A 21,472-nucleotide genomic window follows, 5' to 3' on the forward strand; every position below is an offset into this window, starting at 1 on the left:
AAGGAAAAGAATTTGAGGTCTCTCTTCTTAACTGTGTCAACAAATTCCAAAGGACTTCTTCAATTAAAAATAAAATTTGAGAAAGCACAACCCTAGCCTAAATCACTCGGGTAACTTTTGTTTTCTGGAAATGATAGAACGCCTTAAATTTCATTCATTTTTTCCTATTCTTTCTTCCAATTCTTTGCTTAGTTTGGACTGGGAAACTAAACTAGTCATTTTCAGTTCTGATTCCGAGGCCCAATTCCTCCATAATTGAGTTTAAGTTTCCAGCTCTGTGGGAGGATATAAAATTATTTTTGCTATTATAACGTGGGTTGAGCTTTTTAAAAATAAGAACATAAGTTCTGAGCAATAAAAGGCTCAAATTCACAAATGAAGTGACCTTGCACAAACAATCCTGATGCTGGATCTTACACAACCCATCTGGATATTTTAAGAGCAGGACAGAACCAATGAGTGTTCATGTAAAAGGTTAGAGAACTAGGTTAAAGAAAAAAAGGTATCCTTCTCATCAATGTGACTCATCCACACACACACACACCCGCACCCCCCAGGACTAGCAAAATGACTCAGACTTTTAAGTAGGTGACAATGCTTATACAAAAATATGACCTAGCGGTTTTCATCAGGGCTCCTCAGTTGGCTGGTTGTTAGCCTTTTGATTCTCCTGTGCCCCTGAGGAATTTGGGGTATTTTGGTAAGGTATTTTGGGCTTTTGCACAGAAGGCTCCAAAGGACCCTGCTGACAGTTCACCAGTAACCCTCTGAAGGGCCAGATTCCAACCTTCACACTCACAAAAACTGTGGTTGAAAGAGTTGATGGAAACTTCTGATTAGACTACCAGGAGAAATCAAGCCCCAAGGTCATATTTACTAGCCTGTTTGGAATCGGTGTCCACCTTGAGCTGAGATCGGCTCCAGGAGCCCAGCCAGATTCCCAGACCCTGTGGCCACGCCCTTTGCCTTGGTTCCTTCTATCTGGAAACCAGAGGCATTGGTTTGCAGAAAGGGTCCATCAGGAGGCTGAGATTTCATCTCAGCTTTGCGCAGGTCAGCTTGGGTCACTTCAGGCTGATTTCTTTGGGGTTCATGTTCTTCATCAGCCGAATGGCAAGGATCCTATCTGCCTCCTTTTGCTAGGCTAAGTCATGAACAGTAGGATCATGTGCTTGGAGCCCTTGGAATGCTAGGGAACACAAAGGCACACAGAATTTCAGCTCTTATGTTATTGATGAGAGGCCCTGTGGTTAGGCATGCTGATGGCTTTCAGTCAATTTCTGTGTCTGCATCAGTGTGCTCAGAGGGCTTATGGGTAGAAGAAAATAAAACAGGGATCAGATTTGGAGGACACATGCATGCCCACAGTGTGTTCCCTGAAAAGGACAATTTGCCACCGTGCTCCCGGTGGCGTGCTCCATGCTGCAGGCCCGGCTTGAGGCCTTGGAACATGCTCAGTTCCCATCATGGGCTCTTTTTCCTCCTCTTGAATGCTGCAGACCCAATTCCTGAGTTCTTCCTGTCTCTCTCCTCCTTGGGCTGCAGCCTGTCATCTATCCGAGGAGGAATCCCAGCTCTCTCTCTTGCACTGGCCAAGTGTAAGGAAAGTGTCTCCCAAATCAAACTGTGCCATGTTTCCCTACACTTAACCCTGGCTGGGCAGTCAGAAGAAGCACGATTTCTAATCCAAAGACCTCAAGGAATAATCTCTGAGAAGGGTTTTGTAAAGGGGCAGTGAGGGGATCAGTTAAGCCACACTACCAACACCATAGGGATTCCCTGGACACTCAATGGTAAAGAACCCACCTGCAATGTGGGAGACCTGGGTTCAATCCCTGGGTTGGGAAGATCCCCTGGAGAAGGGAAAGGCTACCCACTCCAGTATTCTGGCCTGGAGAATTTCATGGACTATATAGTCCATGGGCTCATAAAGAGTTGGACACGATTGCGATTGAGCGACTTTCACTAGAATTCTCAAATCATTTTTTTAGGCATAATTTCTTTGGTCCTCTGACAGCTCTGTGAGGTAGTCACATCTTTCAATCATTGAACAAATACTGGCTGAAAGCTCTGTCTAGGGTAACTGAGGGGGTTCCCAGGACATGGGGTTTTTACTTTTAAAGCTAAGACTGTCTCAGGCAAATGGGATGAGTTATCACCCTTCTGCCATTCCATGTCTCAGACCTGCACCCATCCTCCACCCTAAAATGAGTAGGATAAAAGCAGTCCTAGTGTACACGGCACCCACATGCTGGTGATTTTCATGCATTTGATTTTCTGCTGCATACTGACTATGCTGTTGCAATCTCAAGTTCAGAAACTGTTAAATTCTTATCTCCATTCTTTAGATTTCTGATTCATTCATTACACTCAGAGCTGCTGCTGCTAAGTCACTTCAGTCGTGTCCGACTCTGCGTGACCCCATAGACGGCAGCCCACCAGGCTCCCCCGTCCCTGGGATTCTCCAGGCAAGAACACTGAAGTGGGTTGCCATTTCCTTCTCCAATGCATGAAAGTGAAAAGTGAAAGTCAAGTCGCTCAGTCGTGTCCAACTCTCAGCGACCCCATGGACTGCAACCTACCAGGCTCCTCTGTCCATGGGATTTTCCAGGCAAGAGTACTGGAGGGGGTGCCATTGCCTTCTCCAAGAAAAGATAAAATGGTAAATTAGGTATTGTCTGGCTTTTGAAGAGCTGATGGTCTGGTGGTGCTCATGAGGTTGAAGGGACATTAGGAAAACAATGACCTACTTGGGTCTTGGGTCAAGGCTTCACAGTATACCCACTTCACCCCTACCTTTGCTTTCTCTTTTAATTCCTCTGCTACCGCCTGCCCACCTCCCATGCATCCTCCACCTCCTTTTCTGCCATTTTTTCTTCCCACTCTGACCTAACTGTCTTCCATGTCTGCAATTATCACCTCTATACAGAGCTATGTATTAAAGTCATGGTTAAAAGAACTAGATTAATTGAATGCCAGTTATGTATATGGGCATCCCTGGTGGCTCAGTGGTAAAAAAAACCTGCCTGCCAATGCAGGAGACACGTGTTTGATCCCTGGGTTGAAGAGATTCCCCTGGAGAAGGAAATGGCAACCCACTCCAGTTTTCTTGCCTGGGAAATCTCATGGACAGAGGAGTCTGGCAGCCTACAGTCCACAGGATCGCAAAGAGTTGGACATGACTTAGTGACTCAACGACAACAAATTATGTATATTCAGTGAGAAACATTCTGATCTCAAATAGATCTCCCAGGAAAATTCCTCCTGCAGGGGGTACTATGTTGACTGAAGAGAGAAGAGTTTCTGTCTGGTTGTCAAGGCTGTCATCTAATTGCTTGTTTGGGCCAGATGAGCTTAGGGTGAGTTTGGGTGGCAGGAGCCAGATTCCACTGTGTCACAAGGCTCTCTCTAAAAGTCAGTCCCTTTTCTTATACATTTCAGAACAGCCAGGAACCTTGCTAATCGAATAGTGTCCCATTATGTGACCAGATCATGCACTTCCAGGAAGTACAAAGTAATCTGATTTGTGTTGAAATGTCAGCCCAAGCTCTTTTGGTATGAGCTTTAGCATTTTCTTTGGCTGTTGTCAATGGTGTGGTTGCTTAACTTTAAAAGCTATCTAAGGCATTTGGCGTGGATCCTCATCTGCTCGAAGAAGCATGACTCTCAGCTCATTGTTTTTCTCAGGAGTCATGCTTTCTGGTTTTTCTCTGGCATAGTTGGATGGGTGTTTTGAGGGGGTGGATTGATCACTCCTAAAGTACATGCAAAGCCTCATAGAAAGAAAGATCTTTGTCACCCTTCGCTTAGGGTGGGGTGTTTGTCATCCATAAAAAACTGGGTCCAGTTGTTTTGGCTCTTCATTCATTCATTCTTCCATAAACATCAATGGAGGCCTTACTATGTGCCAGGCACCCTTCTAAATGCTGGGAAGACAGCAGGGAACAAGCCATTCTGAGGAGGTGACATTTGAGTGGAGATCCAAGTGATATGAAGGTGCCAGACACACAAGGGTCTGGGTGCAGAATGTTCCAGGGAGAGGGAACAGCCAGCACAAGCCCCTAAGGAGACAAAGAGCTTGGCTGTCTGAGGATCAAAGAGAAGGACAGTGTGACTGGAACACAGTAAGCATGTGGGGACGTGGTATGTAATGATGAGGTCCAGAGAAACAGACAGGAACTAGATGACTTGGGGAGTTTATTCTAAGGACAAGTTTATTCCTTAGTCCTTAGTGCTGCTAAGCTGCTAAGTCACTTCAGTCATGTCCAACTCTGTGCGACCCCATAGATGGCAGCCCCCCAGGTTCCCCTATCCCTGGGATTCTCCAGGCAAGAACACTGGAGTGGGCTGCCATTTCCTCCTCCAATGCATGAAAGTGAAAAGTCAGAGTGAAGTCGCTCAGTCGTGTCCGACTCTTAGTGACCCCATGGACTGCAGCCCACCAGGCTCCTCTGTCCATGGGATTTTCCAGGCAAGAGTATTGGAGTGGGGTGCCATTGCCTTCTCCTAGTGATGAGGCACTGAAAATGTCCGAATAGAATGAAGGGCCTCTCTGGATTTTTAAAGGATTACTCTGGTTACCTTATGGAAGAATGGGTTGTAGGGCAACAAAAGTAGACTTTTATAGAGAAATACTACACAAGTCTAAGTGAGAAATGATGGTGGTTTGGATCCGTGGCAGTAGAGCAGGAGACCAGTTGACAGACACAAGATATATTTGGGAGGTAGCAGTTGCTGATGGATCATATTCTGGGTGTATGGCTAGGAGAAGGGGCAAGGGAAAAATCAAGACTGAGTCTCAGGTTTTCGGCTTGAAGAAAGCGGTGAATGGCATTGCCATCCACAGAGATTCGGGGGACCACAGAGAACCTGCTGTGTGCATCATGTCTCCGGGCACTGCCGCTACCTCCGTATGTTGCTTTTCCTGGCCAATGATACGTGATCCTTTTTGTCTCACATTCATCAGCATGGGAACAAAATTCCAGTAAACAATAAGAAGCAATGAATAGGGACTCAGAAATGACTTCCCTCCTAGGAAGAAAGTAACACCAAGGAAAAAAACCAACACATTGAGTACCAGGTGTAGAATAAACAGGAACTTGCCTAAGATGCACTTTTGAAGCAGCGTTTTACTTTCATCGTCACTGACAATAAAAACAGTGGTGTTCTTTGGTGTGTTTGCTAAGCATTAGGTGTGGTTCCAAGTGCTTTACACATCTTATGCCATTCAGTTTTCTCATGACCTAGGAGGTAAGATGGAGGTTTTACTCTACTTACAGATGGACAAATTGAAGCATGGGGATAAAGTAAGGGCTCAAGGTCATAGAAGGAAGTGGCAGAGCCTGGATTTAAATCCAGGTCCCTTGATTTCTGGCCTGTTCTCCTAAGGGCCTCACTCTTTGTTTCCCTTTGGACCGTTGGCTGAGATCCCACTTAGGGCCAGGGCTAGGCTAAGACTGTCATCATAAAGTCTGATCACAGGCAGCCAGAGGCATCTCCACCATGTTGACCATCTACAGTGGTGCTTATGCTCAGTCTCTCATGAACAGAGTGTACTACTGTGTGACAAGGTCAAGGAGAATTCACTATGAGTGGAGGTTGCTGGGAAGATCTTTTGCTAGAAATGGGGTTGGATGTCTCACTCCAGCAGAGAATTTGAAAATGTTTGGAGGCATTTTTGCTTAACGCAGTGCCTGACATTTAGCATGTGCGTGCATGAGGAGAGGGAGCAAGAATGCTAGAGTTCCTGGCACGCAGAGATGAACTGTTCCACTGGGAATCTCAAGAGTGCTATTGAGACCTTGGACCACTGGGTGAGTCTCTGAACTCTAGATACTGAGTGGGAAGCACTTCTTTTCTTAAAAGAGGCCAGAAAGCATTGATGACTGTTGACGGTGCTCACCACACGATTCCTGATTTAGCATTTGGGTTGAAGATTCACCTTCACCTTCAGAGATTTTGTAAAACCTTGGACAAACTAACATAAATTTTGGGTGTCTGGTGGGGCTGAAGTGTTTTTCCTTTTCCTCCACTATTTTTTTTTTTTTTGCCCAGTAAGATGAGTACTTAACTGGGAAGTCACAGCTGGCATAGCTGGTATTACAATCCACTTGAGATCCTTTAATGAAGACTATTTGATTATACGAGGAAACTAGAATCTGTTTGGTTTTTGTTCACTTAATTTGATGTTTTAATGATGCTGCTAGTTATTTGAAATCTTCTATTTCAATATACCCTTTATTCACTGTGCTTGTACCCTGAGGCATGCTGGCAAAGAGTGACATGTTTAAAAGTCTGCCCTCAAATAATAAATTTCCATTGGAAACCAGAAGCAGAGAAGTTTTACATTAGGAATGCTTTAGAATATGTTTTTAAACTCAGACCAAATTGGATTCCAGAGATAAGCACAAGGGGATTAAAAAAAAAAACTCTTAACTTTTAGATTTTTTAAAAAAAAATATGAAAAAAAAACCCCACTAGAAACAGAATAATGCTATGGGTCAGATAAATGGAGATACTGGGCTTTAGTTCCAATTGTTGCAAGGTTAAAAGTTAACAAACAGTATCTTGGTGGTTCTAGTGGCAGAGAACCAATCTACCGATGCAGGAGACATAAGAGACTCCAGTTCGGTCCCTGGGTTGGGAAGATCCTCTGGAGGAGAGCATGGCAACCCACTCTAGTATTCTTGCCTGGAGAATCCCATGGACAGAGGAGTCTGGTGGGCTACAGGCCATAGAGTCGCAGAGTCAGACGTGGCTGAAGTGACTTGGTACACACTAACATTTTAAAAGGCAACAGCAGGATTGGTTTTATCCCTCTTCTTCCCATTTGTATCCAAGTCACTGGTGACAATCTGTATATGCTTGTAATTCAGAGTTGCAAGCTCTCTAAGCAAGGAACTTATCCATTTCTCCTCTTCCACATCTTTAGCACCCAGGGAGACTTTGGTACATAATGTCAGCGCGCAGTTGTTCAGTTTGTGTCTGACTCTTTGTGTCCCTTTGGACTGTAACCCGCCAGTCTCCTCTGTCCATGGGATTTTTCAGGCAAGAATACTGGAGTGGGTTGCCATTTTCTCCTCCAGGGAAAATCTCCCTGACCCAGGGATTGAACCTGTGTCTCCTGCATCTCCTGCATTACAGGTGGATTCTTTACCTACTGAGCCATTGGGGAAGCTCTTTTTACATAATAGTTTCTCAATAAACGTTGGCTCAGTGTGGTGGCAGAATAATAAAAATGTCTAAGTCCTAATCCCGAGAACCTGTGACTGTATTCTGTGACATGGCCAAGAGGACCTACAGTTCCAGATGGTAATTAGCTTTGCTAGGCCACTGACCTCAAACCAGAGAGATTATCCTGGATTATCTGAATGGGCCCCGTGTGATCACAGGTGTCTTCCAATGTGGAAGACAGAGGTGGAGGAGAAGGCCCTCTCCTCCGATGCTGTGTGAAGAGGCCTCAATCCTCTTCTGCTCGCTTTGGAGACAGAGGAAGAGGGTCAAGGAATGTAGGGACCCCAAGAAGCCAGGAAAGGTAAGGGAACCCCTAAAACTTTCAGAAGGATCAGAGCCCTGCCAGTGCCTTACTTTTAACCTCGTGGGTCCTGGGTTGAACTTCTAACCTATAGGACCATAAGGTAATAAATTTGTGTTGTTTTGAGTGACTAAGACTGTGGTGAACTCTCCCATTAACACTAGATGTGTGTGCCCCTTGTGTGTGAACCTCAGTGTAATAAGCATTTGCTGAAAGACCTGCCATTTATCTCCAGTTCTATAGCAGGTACTGTGTTTATCAATGCCCCTTCCCACCTCAGGGCCTTTGCTCTTGCTGTGTTGTCTGCGTGAAAATCTTCTTTTATCTCCTTGCTTAGCTGTCTCTGCCATACTAGGAAAAGTCTTTCAGTCTCTGAAACTTCTCCTTGGACCATTTATATCAATTGGGATGTTTAAAAAATGTATATAATTAAGCTTTTAAAAACTTTTTGCTCTGTAAAATGTAGATGCATAAAACTACACAAAAAGTGTAGTTTCAAGGATTATTGTAAGATGAATAACATTGACAGCGCTACTCAGCTCAAGAAATAGAATGTTGCCAGCCAACCCTGATGCTCTGCAGAGGGTGCCTCCTGCCTCTTAACATTTATGCATCGCTTCCTTGTTTTTTTTTTTTTTAAGTATTCCTCCTTCTTTGCTTTATTACTTGAGTGTGCATCCTAGAATCTCATTTAGTTTTGTCTCATTTTTGATATATCTTTTAAGATTTTGTTAATCTATAGGTTCTTCCCTGTCTCATTTTTTCCCCTTGTGATTTGTTTGTGAGCAAATTCCAATTCATTGGAAAAGACCCTGATGCTGGGAAAGATTGAAAGCAGGAGGAGAAGGGGGCAACAGAGGACGAGATGGTTGGATGGCATCACCAATTCAATGGACATGGGTTTGAGCAAACTCCAGGAGATAGTGAAGGACACGGAAGCCTAGCGTATTGCAGTCCATGGGGTCGCAAAGAGTCAAGACACAACTTGGTGACTGAAAAACAACAAACTCTGTTTGTTTGTTCTGCAGAGTTTCCCACAGTCAAGATTTTGCTGACTGCATCCCCTTGGTGTAACTGAACATGTTCCTCTGTTCTCTGAATCTCCTATAGATCGAAAATTTGTTCTTAAGGGTTGATTGGTTTAAAGTTCGATTTTTTTTTTAATCTATTATAAAGGTTTCTTCATAGGAAGTGATGACTTCTTCCCTCAAAAGGCATATAATGTCTTTGATGTTAGTAGTCTCTGATGCTCAACATTTGTCGTAAGGATTGCAAAATGATGACATTTTAATTTTTTCTTTGTTAATTAGCTATAAAATGTCTAAAAGATAAACTTGCCCTCCATTTCTACTTAAGTTACCTGAAGATACAGTTTGTATTGGAAGGGCAGGAAGAACATGTGACACATTCTTTTTAATTGCCAAATTAATGATTTGGCTCCTTAACATTCCTGTAATTAATTGTTTGGTGTCTTTCTGTCCTCTAACATGTACCCCAGAACACCTGTGACAGCAAGACTGGGATCGCTTTTAGTCACCTCAGAATCCTAAACAAAAACAGGAAATATAGGCCTATGACACAGTCAACATTTGTCGGCTATTTACTGAATGAATGGAGAAGTGAATGGAGTAACTTCTCATTTCTTTCTTGTCTTTTCCATTTCACTGCCCCTCAATTTATCTTAAATTTGCTTTTCGCTCCATGTAGCTAAACCATGGGTCAAAATGATTTGGATCAAATACCTGAAATTAGTGAGGAAATACCCTCCGAGGCATCAAAAGGGGTTGCTCTACAGTGGCTCTGAAACAAAAATACTAATTTAGAGCACTGAATGTGGATACCTTGTAAGAGACCCAAATGGGGTTTCAAACAGCATCTACTTGATTCTTTTGCTTGTCTTCTAAGCCATGGCACCTTAGGGGGCTTCCTAATGAGATTCCTAAGAAGATGTAACATTTTTATGGCTAAGTATTAACTCATAATAGAGTCTGCCTTTTGAATGGTTCAAAGTGATTCCATATTAAATATTCAAATTGTCCTTGAAAATACCCCTGTGAGGGGCCGTGCCGATGAGGTACACAGGGAGTGGCAAGATTATCATTCTCTATTTGAAATGGGCCTAGGGAGGTAAAGAGACCCATGGGGGTCTCCTGGGGGGATAAAATTAGGGCTACATAATTGTTGATATATTGGATTAGGTTCTAAGTAGCTGTAGAATTTGGAGCAGAAATGAACCTTAGAGATCATCTAATGCCACCATCTGTAATGGTGGCTTAGTCGCTCAGTCATGTCCGACTCTTGTGACCCCATGAACTGTTGCCGGTCAGGCTCCTCTGTCCATGGAATTTCCCAGGCAAGAATACTGGAGTGGGTTGCCACTTCCTTCCCCAGGGGATCTTCCTGACCCAGGAATCGAACCTGGGTCTCCTACATTGCAGGTGGATTCTATATCAACTGAGCTATAAGGGAATCTGTATCAGTCATATATTGTCACAACAATGCTGTATGACAAACAGTGATGAATTCAGTGGCACAGTGAACAAACATTCAGCGCTCTCCTGTGTGGAGTTAGCAGCACTGTTGGTCTTGGCTGGACTCACTCACATATCTAGGGATTGGTGGCTGTCAGCTGGCCGAGGCTGACTTTGGCTGGGGAGACCAGGGTGACTCAGCTTCACTCCATGTGTCTTTCATCCCCCAGGACACTAGGTTAGAGGGTAAGCAGAAACACTCAAGACTCACTTAGAGCCGACACTTCCACTCTTGCTGCATCTGTTGGCTGGGCAAGTCATAGGACCAGCCTGGATTCCAGGAATAGGGAAGTGGACTCTGCCTCTTAGGTGAGAGGCACTGTAAAGCTACTTGATGAAGAATATGGATTTGGGTGTGAATTGGAACAGGGATTGGATCTGTGAAGAACTGAAAGCCTTAATGCAATTAGGTTTTTCCAGTAGTCACGTACGAATGTGAGAGTTGGGCCATAAAGAAGGCTGAGGGCCAAAGAATGGATATTTTTGAACCGGGGTGCTGTAGAAGACTCTTGAGAGTCCCTTGGACTGCAAGAAGATCAAACCAATCAATCCTAAAGAAAATCAATCCCGAATACTCATTGGAAGGACTGATGCTGAAGCTGAAGCTACAGTACTTTGGCCACCTGATGCAAAGAGCCAACTCATTGAAAAAGACTCTGATGCTGAAAAAGATTGAAGACAAAAGCAGGGGGCAGCAGAGGATGAGATGGTTAGACAGCATCATCGAGTCAATGGACATGAATTTGAGCAAAATTCTGAGAGGTAGTGAAGGACAGGAAAGCCTGGTGTGCTGCAGTTCATAAGATCTCAAAGAGTCAGCCGTGACTTAGTGACTGAACAACAACGAACAATGCAATCAGCGGACGACCACGCTGTCTCATTTTACAGAAGAGCAAGCTGAATTTCCTGGGAGGACAACCACTTGCCCAAGGTCACTCAGAAAACCGGGGACCAGAGCCTGTGATTCTTGCCTACCATCTAGTAGTCTTTTCTTTGACCCCAAAGGCTCCCACTAAAGGTGAAAGAATGTGAAGGGAATTGACATTCATTCGGACACTCAGCAAGTAATTATCAATGTGCCTCATTGGTGTGTGCCAAGAAATCAGAGCTCATCAAAGACTGGAGAGTTCTTAGGGGCCACTTCCTGAGCTCTGAGCCTGCACCTTGCTCAGGTTCACAGGTGTGCAGTGTACAGAGCCAAATGAATGACCCCATTCCCTGGGGACAAGTCTTCTGTCCTGGCCACTTGCCTTCACTGCATTCCAAGTGGGAGATACTGCTCTCTGGCAAGACTGGGACCAGTGAAATTAGGGACAAGAAAAGAGAAGGCTTCTATTCGGTTTCTCCTCTTTCTGATCTTTTTTCTTGTGGTAATCTGTGCTCTCTCCCACCCTCTTTCCAAAACAACTCTTAGAAAGGTCAAGAGAATATCAGTCACTTATACCTGAGTGTGAATTTTAGTCAAAGCATCAGTTCTCCCATTCATCCAAAGGCTTGCTTCTGGATTATAGAATTCCAGGCAGGTGGAGCACTAGGTTCTCACCTGTCCGTTGTTTGTATCCTGGAAACCTCACCCTGGGAGGTTTTCTGTCTAACTGGGGTGGGAGACTACCTCTGACGATTAGAATAACATTCCTCATTTTTCTGCTTTGAATGGAAAGGTCACTCAGTATCTCAGGAATGATACCCCTTCTCTATCATCAGACAGGTGGTTTTAGCAAAAGTGGTTTTTGTGCCAGAGTTTCTCTCTGACTCTAGGGGAAAATAACACAGTCATTTTGGGGGTCTGTTTCGTCTCAAAGGGAAACAACTTACTAATTAGGGTAAGAGTCTTTACAAAAATATGTTTTCGATTCCACTGATGGTCAGTTACAAGCGATAACACTGTTAAATGTAGTGCCTAATAAATCTGGAAAAACTACCCAATAAATGTAAGTAATAACAATGATTAACAATAAATTAAATGCAGAGAACCAGGAATGTACCACATTATTTTTAACTAGGTTGGGCCATCGGGTTCTGATTATTCAGTTTGTCCTGCGCACCTGGAGTTTATTAGACTGTAATACAAACTAAACGGTCCCTCGGAGAGGCCACTGAAAGGACTTACTATAAAACAATATACAAGTTTAATAGTGGTAACTGACCTTGCTTTCTTTTACAAAAACATATCTTTGTAACTTGAGCCCCAAGGAAATGTAATGCTTTTTATCTAATCCTGATTGTTAATTTTCCTTTTATTTAATGTAGGTTTCGTTTGTTTCAGGAGATAGGAAGATACAATTTATACTCAATAATTCTTCCTGCTCTGGAAAGGGATCCAAAAAGGCTAAATATTTCTTCCTTTCGGCCGTGTCTATTACAAGAAGAGGGGAAAACAGGCCAGCAGCACCCTCGCTATTAATGGCAGCTGGTTAAAACCCACATTTTAAAATAGCCAAATGAAATGGGTCCATGTGTTTATAATCAAGGTGCATTTGACTAATTTTCCCTAAATCTTTAAATATTACTCATTCTCAAATGCCAGAAAATTGGGCTCTTTGTCAGTGGAGGACAGGAAGGCAATGCCAGGCTCTCTGATGGAGGAACTTTGTTTTAATTTCCCTCTGTGCTTATCTTTCAGATGCTACTGTATTATAATGATGAAATCCTCCAAATTGAGAGAATCTCTGTGGGTAGATGCCCTTTTCATTCTGAAAGTTTTTATAATACGTTCTTAATGTTTTCTAGAAGAAGGCTGTTTTTACTGCCCTTCTAGCTGAGGTTTCCATTCCACATGCTAGTCCCCAAACTGAACACATCTGCAACAAAAAGAATCTTAACTAGAGTCAACCCCTGTAAACGTCTGAAACTTGAGGTGCCCCCAGCAAACATGAGGTCTGGCAAATACAGTCCATAAAACTCTGCCTTAAAATAATTAAATGAAATGGTCACCAGGGAGGGCAAGAATGGCATTACCCAAGGGCATCGACAGAACACAACACTATTTTCTTTAACTCGCTAATCAATAGGGTCAGCCTCAGACCTACCGCACCCCTCTGGTGGAGCCCCAAACCTCACATCTCACAGTCAGTCTTCGTTTTGTAATCAAAACCGTTTTTGTTCAGAAGCTGGTCTTTATCTCAACGAGACCGAGTGAGTTCAACTTACATTCAGAAGAGGAATTCTGCTCCAAAGGGAGGTGGGCTTGACTCTCTAATCAGGAGGCTCAGGTCAAGAGGAAAATGGATTGATTTCTCCACCTGTGCTCCAAAGGAGCATCGTGTAACAGCCTGGCTCTCCTCTTGGCTGGGCGGGGAGGGAGAGGAGCGGGGGGAGGGTGGGAAGAGAGATGGAGTTTCTAGAAGCTGCAGGAATCTCCTCTGAAGAACACGACTGGTAATCCCAGGAAGGAACAGAGACCAGGGGGTGGTTCCTCAGGATGACCTCTGCCCCCTCTTAAATGGCTTCATAAAACGAGACCTGCTCTTGCCTTCGGATTGCTTGGGCTCAGCTGGACTCTGACGCCCCAACTAAAGCGGCAAAGAGACTGTGGCGCATGCGTTGTTAACTCCGACACGCGCCATCCCAGTAGTGCCGCATGAGTTCCCTACCCTGTTTTGTTGCCAGCAAGGAGACAGCCAGTTGGGGCGACTGTGAAAAGCCATCACCCGGCCTGTTGACTGATGGCCTCACCGTCTCTCCAGATCCACCACTGAGTCCGTGCTGAGCCCACATTGTGTGGGCTGCACCCAGACGTTGACCGAGGGTGGGTTCCCTTGGTGACCCGTTTCCGAGAGATCCAAGGCTTTTCCCACAGGCAGCTCTGCTTCAAGCAGTCCCCCATCAGCCTGGCCAAACCCTCCTCAGAACTGTGCCCCTGAGATTCTTCCCACCCACTCTTTCCTCCCTCCCTGTCTTCCTTCTTTCCTCCACAGGGTTCAGGCTGGCGTTGCAGTCTGAAGGCTCCCCATTCTCCTCATAGGAATTGCCCTCACTTGCCCTCCCAGGACTAATGTCTGTTTCTCAGCGGACCCAAAATAATATACCAGTCAGTGTAGCAACAGCCATCACCATAGCTAACAGGGCTCAGGACTTAACTTTTCATTTGTTCTGGGTGCTACCACAGCCTTGCCAGGCAGCCTGAGAGTCTAAGAAGGAAGAAGTGATTCTCTTTTCAAGCTGGTTTCTCTGTAGGGAGATCCCACCCAGCTCCCTGACCTGACTTGCTTGGTCTTCTTGGACACCTCTGGTCATTAGCCCCACTTCCTCTCTGCTGCTCTGAAGCGTGCTTCTGCCTCAGTTCCTGCCATCACCATTCGTCCAAATGGGGTCCCCTTTGCTTATATTAGAGGGGTTCCTAGCAGCATCCTGGTTCTGTATTTCTCAGGCTCCACACTGTCCCTCTCAGGATGGACCTCTCCTCAGTACCCCCAAGTCTAACTAGGATCTCTTCCACCTGTCTCAGAGTTGGGGATGGTTACAGTTCTGAGCACTGATACAGACAGGATTGGGAACCACGTGGAACATGTTCAAACCACAGCTCCATAACTGAACTGCTGTGTGATTTTGACAAGTTACTTAACCTCTCTGAGCTTCAGTTCTCTTGTTGATATCAATAAAATAGGGATGATAGTACAAATTTGTACAGTTCTTGTAAGGATTAAATGAGGTATTTAATGCAAAGCACTTAACTCTTGAAAGTGAAAGTGTTAGTTGCTTAGTCGTGTCTGACTCTTTGCAACCCCATGGACTGTAGCCTGCCTGGCCATCTGTCCATGGAATTCTCCAGACAAGAATACTGGAGAGGGTAGCCATTCCCTTCTCCAGGGGATCTTCCTGACCCAGGGATCAAACATGGGTCTCCTGCAATGCAGGCAGATTCTTTACCATCTGACCCACCAGAGAAACCCATAGCCTAGCACATATAAATGCTCAATAAATGGTAGCTATTTCTTGTGGACATGGAACTATTATAGAACTACCATATTATTATCCAAACAGCACCACCAGGGATCAAAGTTCGGAGTCCGGGTCATGATTTCCACTAGTTTCATCACTTGATTTTCTTCTAAAACAAATGAGAGAGGTTGCATACTAAATGGAATATTGACAAGGATCTCTATGTTTAGGATAAAAATGTCTTCCCTAGGATTTGGGGGCTTAAGGGATTAACCTCTCCATTTAAGTCCTTAGCAGTTTGAATGTTACCTTCAGCTTCCACTGCTCTGGAACTCCTCTCAAAGAGTGACTCTGAGGGACTGCAACATAAGTAGCTTGCTTCCAGGAAGAACTAGAGACATCTTTGTGGTCCTCTGAAGAAAACGAAAGTGGCATTCCCAGGCTCTTCCCTCCCTCACTTTTTGGAGATGAAAGCCAGATTCTTTACAAATAAGAATGTTTATTAAAGAGAGTCACTTTCACTCACCAGATTTTGTGGGGAATCACATTTATTCCTTTAGAAATATGCTAAGCTTCCCAGGCAAAGAAGGTGGATGCTTGCGGAAAAATACATAGAACTTTCTTCAGACTTGGCTGTTCCCCCGAGTTTCTCAGACACAGTACAGTTTCATGTTGTAACCATTATTTCATGGATCTTACAGCCAGTAAAATAATCACACAGAGATTCGGTCTCGGTTCTTAAGTCAGTAAGGCCTTTGTGCCATAAGCGATGGAGGAAACACACTCCAAGTTTCATCTTGAGTGACATTGGATGAGAACCTGGTCCAGGGCTTGGAGCTGAGGTATCTAGCTGTCCTTTCATCACGCATCCAGAAAGTCAGTTACAAGTTTCCCCGGCTCATCTGCACATTCTTGAGCCTGCCTCTAACGTTTTATTTCTAATTCCCCTGATGGCTTCAGTGAAAGTTCCAGGCAGAGATTGATTGCAGGGCGTGACCCAAATTTGTAACTGGCCACAAAACGCTGTAAAACAAAGTTCACTGAATACCTTCCAGCTGATTGTAAGTAATTTTCAAAAAAGGTCTGGATATGTTTTTCGTCTTCTTTTTTTCTTCTTTCCACATAAAATATTTGAAAAGAAGGGCTTTTTGCCAAACTCTGAGTTTTGTAACATCATCTGTAAAGCATGCTACGCAACAAAATGGATTGCACGGAATTGCTGGTGGGTCGACAGCTTGCTTGGCTATTTGGATTTTGCTTGCCGAGGTATCACTATTAATAGAGAATAGGATCGAGGAGTAGGTGTGGTGACAAGGCAGGCCAGAGACCTGGGTTCAAGAAGGTCTTGGAAGATTTCTTCCTCTCCCTATGAGACATTTTTCTTATTTGCAAACTGCAAGAGAACATTTGTCAAGCTGCATCTTTGCAAAACCATTCAACTTGTTCCTGAATATGGGATTACGTGCCTGCAAAGCTGCTTCAGTCATGTCCGACTCTTTGCTACTCCTATGGACTGTAGCCCTCCAGTCTCCTCTGTCCATGGGATTCTCCAGGCAATAATCTTGGAGTGGGTTGCCATGCTGTCCTCCAGGGGATCTTTCCAATCCAGGGATCGAACCCACATCTCTTATGTCCCCTGCATTGGCAGGTGGGTTCTTTACCACTAGCACCCTCTGGGATAAAAAAGGGCTTTCCCAGATCTGCAAAATATCATTAAATTACTTGAAAGGAGCTTCTCAGCCTCAAGATTTTTCCCACACATTTCTCTTATAGCTTTGACATCTCTACTTGCTACAAACACACAACATTGAAAGTGCTAATAAATCAAAATTAAGAAATTCAGAAGCATGGTCTTGAAGAAAGTATTTGTTCATTTTATCATGGTGTCCTGAATACATATAGTTTAGTCATATTATTGTCAGTGAGATAGTTCCTGGCTCATACTATGGAATGAAATAGATCAGAAGGTATTTGCTTGAGCATTCAGCCACATCTGGGCCTGTTGGGAGGCTGTGGGCAGTTTCTACCCAAGGTCTGTTTTATGAGGAATTGTGGAGCTGCCTGGTTACATGCTCGTCCTAGGAAAGAGAGAGTAGGAGCCACAGTTTGGAGCCATTGGGCCAGTGCTGGGGAATGGGTGGGGTTCTCTTATCTAGCCAGTCTTTTCATTCCACCTCCAAAATCTTCTCCTAATTTTTCAGGCATGGGGGCTCTGTGGATGCCAAATAGAAAAGGCACCAGACATCCAAGACCCCATTGGCATTGATGTTGAGGGGTCCAGGAATCTCAGGAGAATGGGTCTTTGGCACCATTGGCATTGCCTCCTGCTCCAGCAGGGTTGCTGCTGACTCTGGTTATCTTCAGTGGGCAGTGACTCTGCCCACTCAGTCAGATTCCGTCAGGATCTGAGATAACAACAAAGGGCTGTGAACATCAGAGTTCACCCTGATGACATCCATAGGAGCCAGCAGAAGGGTTGATGCTATAGGGCACTGGCAGGGCAGCCTTGAGGGGAAAACGAACTAACTCACTGAGATGTGACCTGTGCCAGGGCTTAGAGAAGTAGCTACCCTCTCCTGTAGACCAGAGGGAACCCTTGAGGGATTTTGAAGGAGAGACTTTTGGTCAGATTTGGTCTCCCGGGTGATGCTCTGGTCTGGCATAGACAGGTTAAACAGAGTGTCAGAGGAGGTTGGACGAAGGGAGACAAATTGTGAGGCTGTTTAAATCATCAACTTCAGACAGTCATACTGAAATCTAAGCAAGCCTGAGGTTTAGAGGCGCCACAGAAAAACTGAGCGAGCACCACATCCAGTTGAAGGGGGAACTGCAAAGCTTTCAGATGGGCAGATCTATACTATTTAACTTCCAATACTAAAGAACCAGGACATATGCACTGCATAAAATCAGATGAATAAAGATAAAGAGATGAAGAAAACATATTGGACAACAAGGAGATCCAACCAGTCCATCCTAAAGGAAATAGGTCCTGAATATTCATTGGGAGGACTGATGCTGAAGCTGAAACTCCAATACTTTGGCCACCTGATGGAAAGAACTGACTTGTTTGAAATGACCCTGATGCTGGGAAAGATTGAAGGCTGGAGGATAAGGGGACAACAGAGGACAAGATGGTTGAATCTCATCACCAACTCAACGGACATGAGTTTGAGTAAACTCTGGGAGTTGGTGATGGACAGGGAAGCCTGAGGTACTGCATGCAGTCCATGGGGTTGCAAAGAGTCAGACACAACTGAGCGACTGAACTGAACTGAACTGATTATGGTAGCTAAATAAATCCCCACCTCTTCCCAAAGTATCTGTATTCTAGCCCCCAGAACTTGTGAATATGTTGTCTTAAACAGTAAAATGGACTTTTCAAATATATGATTAAGTTAAAGATCTTGAGTGGGAGAGGTTATCCTGTATTGTCTGGTAGACTGACTATAATCACAAAGGTCACTGTAAGAGAGAGACAGAATGGTCAAAGTCAGAGAAGGCAATGTAACAAAGAAAGCAGAGGGAGAGAATATGTGATGATAAAGCAGAGGTCAGAGTGAGGTGGAGCTGTGAACCAAGGAACGCAGGTGTCCCTTAGCAGCTAGAAAAAGCAAAGGGAAGAAATTCTCCCCTACAGCTTCCAGAAGGAGACTTTGAATTTACCTCAGTGAAACTGTTTTCAGACTTCTGACTTTCAACTATTAGATAATAAATTTGAATTGTTTTAAACCATTAAGATGGTGGTAATTTGTTACAGAGCCGCTGAAGACAAATACATGCATCCACCCACCCTAGGATCACCAATATAATTTAGGATATGTGTGCATATGCTTCCGAATCTTTACACATGCACACACGAACAGACATGTGTTTTTTAAAATGTTTGTAATCTACTTTTTGCTGTCACTTTAGTAAATTTTGTTCTCTTCTAAAAGCTAGACCATATTGTAATTCTTCCAATGGATCCCAAAATGTCCATTACAGCTGCTTGTCCAAACCACCATATATATCAGTATTGTGCATTGCACTTAGTTCCTTTGGCTTTCGAATCTCTTGTCATCTAGGATCTCCCTTCTCTAGGCTGCTAACTTGTTGAAGAGGTCGGGCCAGAGGTCCTATGGAGCGTTCCAGCCTCTAGATGCGTCTGCTTGCCTCCTCGCGGTGGTGTTTAACGTGCTCCTCTATCCCCCGTTTTTCTCATAAGACAGATGTTCTCTCTGAAGCCTTGATGAATCCAAGTATGCACTTTGGGCTAAACTACCATGTGAGTGACGCTGCGTGTTTGTTGGTGCATCACAATTTCTAGTTAATCTACCTGATCGTTTGCTTTTCTAAGAACTATTCCTAGGACTGGAACACCAGGTGCTGTGTGAGGTTTCAGAAGAATGTGTGATTCACTCTAATTCTGTGGACCTAATGGTTATTAAGGAATACCACTTCCAGAAACCACTTAAATTTAAAGCAACTCGTTTGCCATCCTAAATGGAGCACAGCCCCAACTCAACTCCAAAGGAGGGCAAACCGCAGGAAATACAAACTTTCAGACCACATTCAAACTCATAAATTACTGGGGATAAATTTGAAGAAAACAAGCAGGTTCAATTTCAGCAGACCTTTCCCAGCTAGGTATCCCAACCTCTGACTGTTTAGACGTCATTAAAATACATTGCACCCAATATGTTTACCCACATTCATCTGTATTACTGGGCAGGCCATTCATCAGCTTGTCAATGGAAATAGATTCCTATATATAAGTGACTCTCTAAAGTGCAGAGAACTTTTAAGGAGAAACTTATTGTACTAGCACATTAGAAAGATGCAAATCACCCAAAGCCTTGTTTGAGGGGCACATCTCTGCTGAAATCAAACAAAGACAACAATATTTTCTGCTCAAACTACTGTTTCTATTTTAAACTATTGTTATTATTACCTCCACAATATAAATGCATCATGAAGGCTTTCTAGACAAGATTTTTTTGGGTGAAGATTCTGAAATTGGCATTAATTCTTTGGCCCAGGGTTGAACTGTTGCATTTCACATGCTTGTGTATGTGTGCAAGTGTGTGTGTATCTGCGTGTGTATGTGTGTGTGTGTATTTTCCATGCACCCTATCCAAACATTTCTCTCACATAATTAAATGTCTTGATGACATCACAGGAACTGAGCCAACCTTAGGTTTATATCGCTTTTGAAAGATTATGAACTCTAATTCAAGCTTTCCAAAGTCTGACCAAATCTGAGGTGTTCTTAGCAGGAATAGAGCACTTCAAGGGTCATTGTCATGTGTAAATGAAGCATGTTTTGTGGGCAGTCTGCTTGCTTGCTCAGCCCTAAACCCTAAAATTTAGATGGGTCCTAGTGAGAGACTTGCAGCATAAAAAAGCATGCTTTGGGCAAAATCCAGTAAATAATAATGCTATGTATTTTATCATTTGGGAAAAGACACTGAAAGGGAAATTTAGGAAATTAACGATATGAGCAGAATAAAACACTGAAGAGTGCTAGATAGATTTTTTTTTAAAAGAACCTTTCCAAAAGGCATTGGAAGACAGTGTATTCTTCAAATTACTGCACTGCTCTTTAGCGTGAATTAGGGACAGAGTGGGTCTATGAATGAACATCACTTCCTTAATGAGAAGGCCAGATGTCTGCATAGAGGAAATGTAAAGAAAGCTAAATCCTTGTAAAATTTTATATATTATCCTTTTCACCAAAATATGAAAAACAGATCAGAAGGGGGAAGGAAAAGTTCTTCTATAAATAAATTTGAAGAAACACTGCACCAAAAGGAGACACTTGTTTAAATACATGGTCCAAGGAAGAAAAATCGTCAAATAAACAAGAAGCTCCACTTTTGACGGTGCAGCAAAAACATTCCATATTCCTAGGTTCTAAAGCACAATTGTTTTCACCCTACCCTTGGAGACTGCCATCTGTTGGCTAGTGGTAAAGAATCTGCCTCCAATGCAGGAGGCTTGTAGGAGACACTAGTTCAATCCTTGGGTCAGGAAGATCCCCTGGAGAAGGAAATAGCAACCCACTCCAGTATTCTTGCCTGGAGATCCCATGGACAGAGGAGTGTGGTGGGGGCTACAGTCCATGGTGTCAAAATAAGAGTAGGACACGACTGAGTGATCAAATACCAACGTACTCTTGGAGAATGCCTTTATGAACCCCATCTTCTTCAGCAATCATGTTAGGGATAAGAAATAAGATGAGCCTTGGATCTTTCAAGGATGTTTATAAAGACATCTTTATTATCTGTCGAAATCTATGGGGCCTCCCAGATGGCTCAGTGGTAAAGAATCTGCCTGCAATGCAGGAGATGAGGGTTTAATCCCTCGACTGGGAAGATCCCCTGGAGAAGGAAATGGCAACCCACTCCAGTACACTTGCCTGGGAAGTCCCATGGACAGAGGAACCTGGTGGACTACAGTTCATGGGGTTGTAAAGAGGCAGACATGACTTAACGACTAAACAAAAATAACATTGAAATCTACAGGTTTATGTGGGCCTAGATCCTTG

Source organism: Bos indicus, chromosome 26 (genome assembly GCF_029378745.1).
Source record: "Bos indicus isolate NIAB-ARS_2022 breed Sahiwal x Tharparkar chromosome 26, NIAB-ARS_B.indTharparkar_mat_pri_1.0, whole genome shotgun sequence".
NCBI lineage: Eukaryota > Metazoa > Chordata > Mammalia > Artiodactyla > Bovidae > Bos > Bos indicus.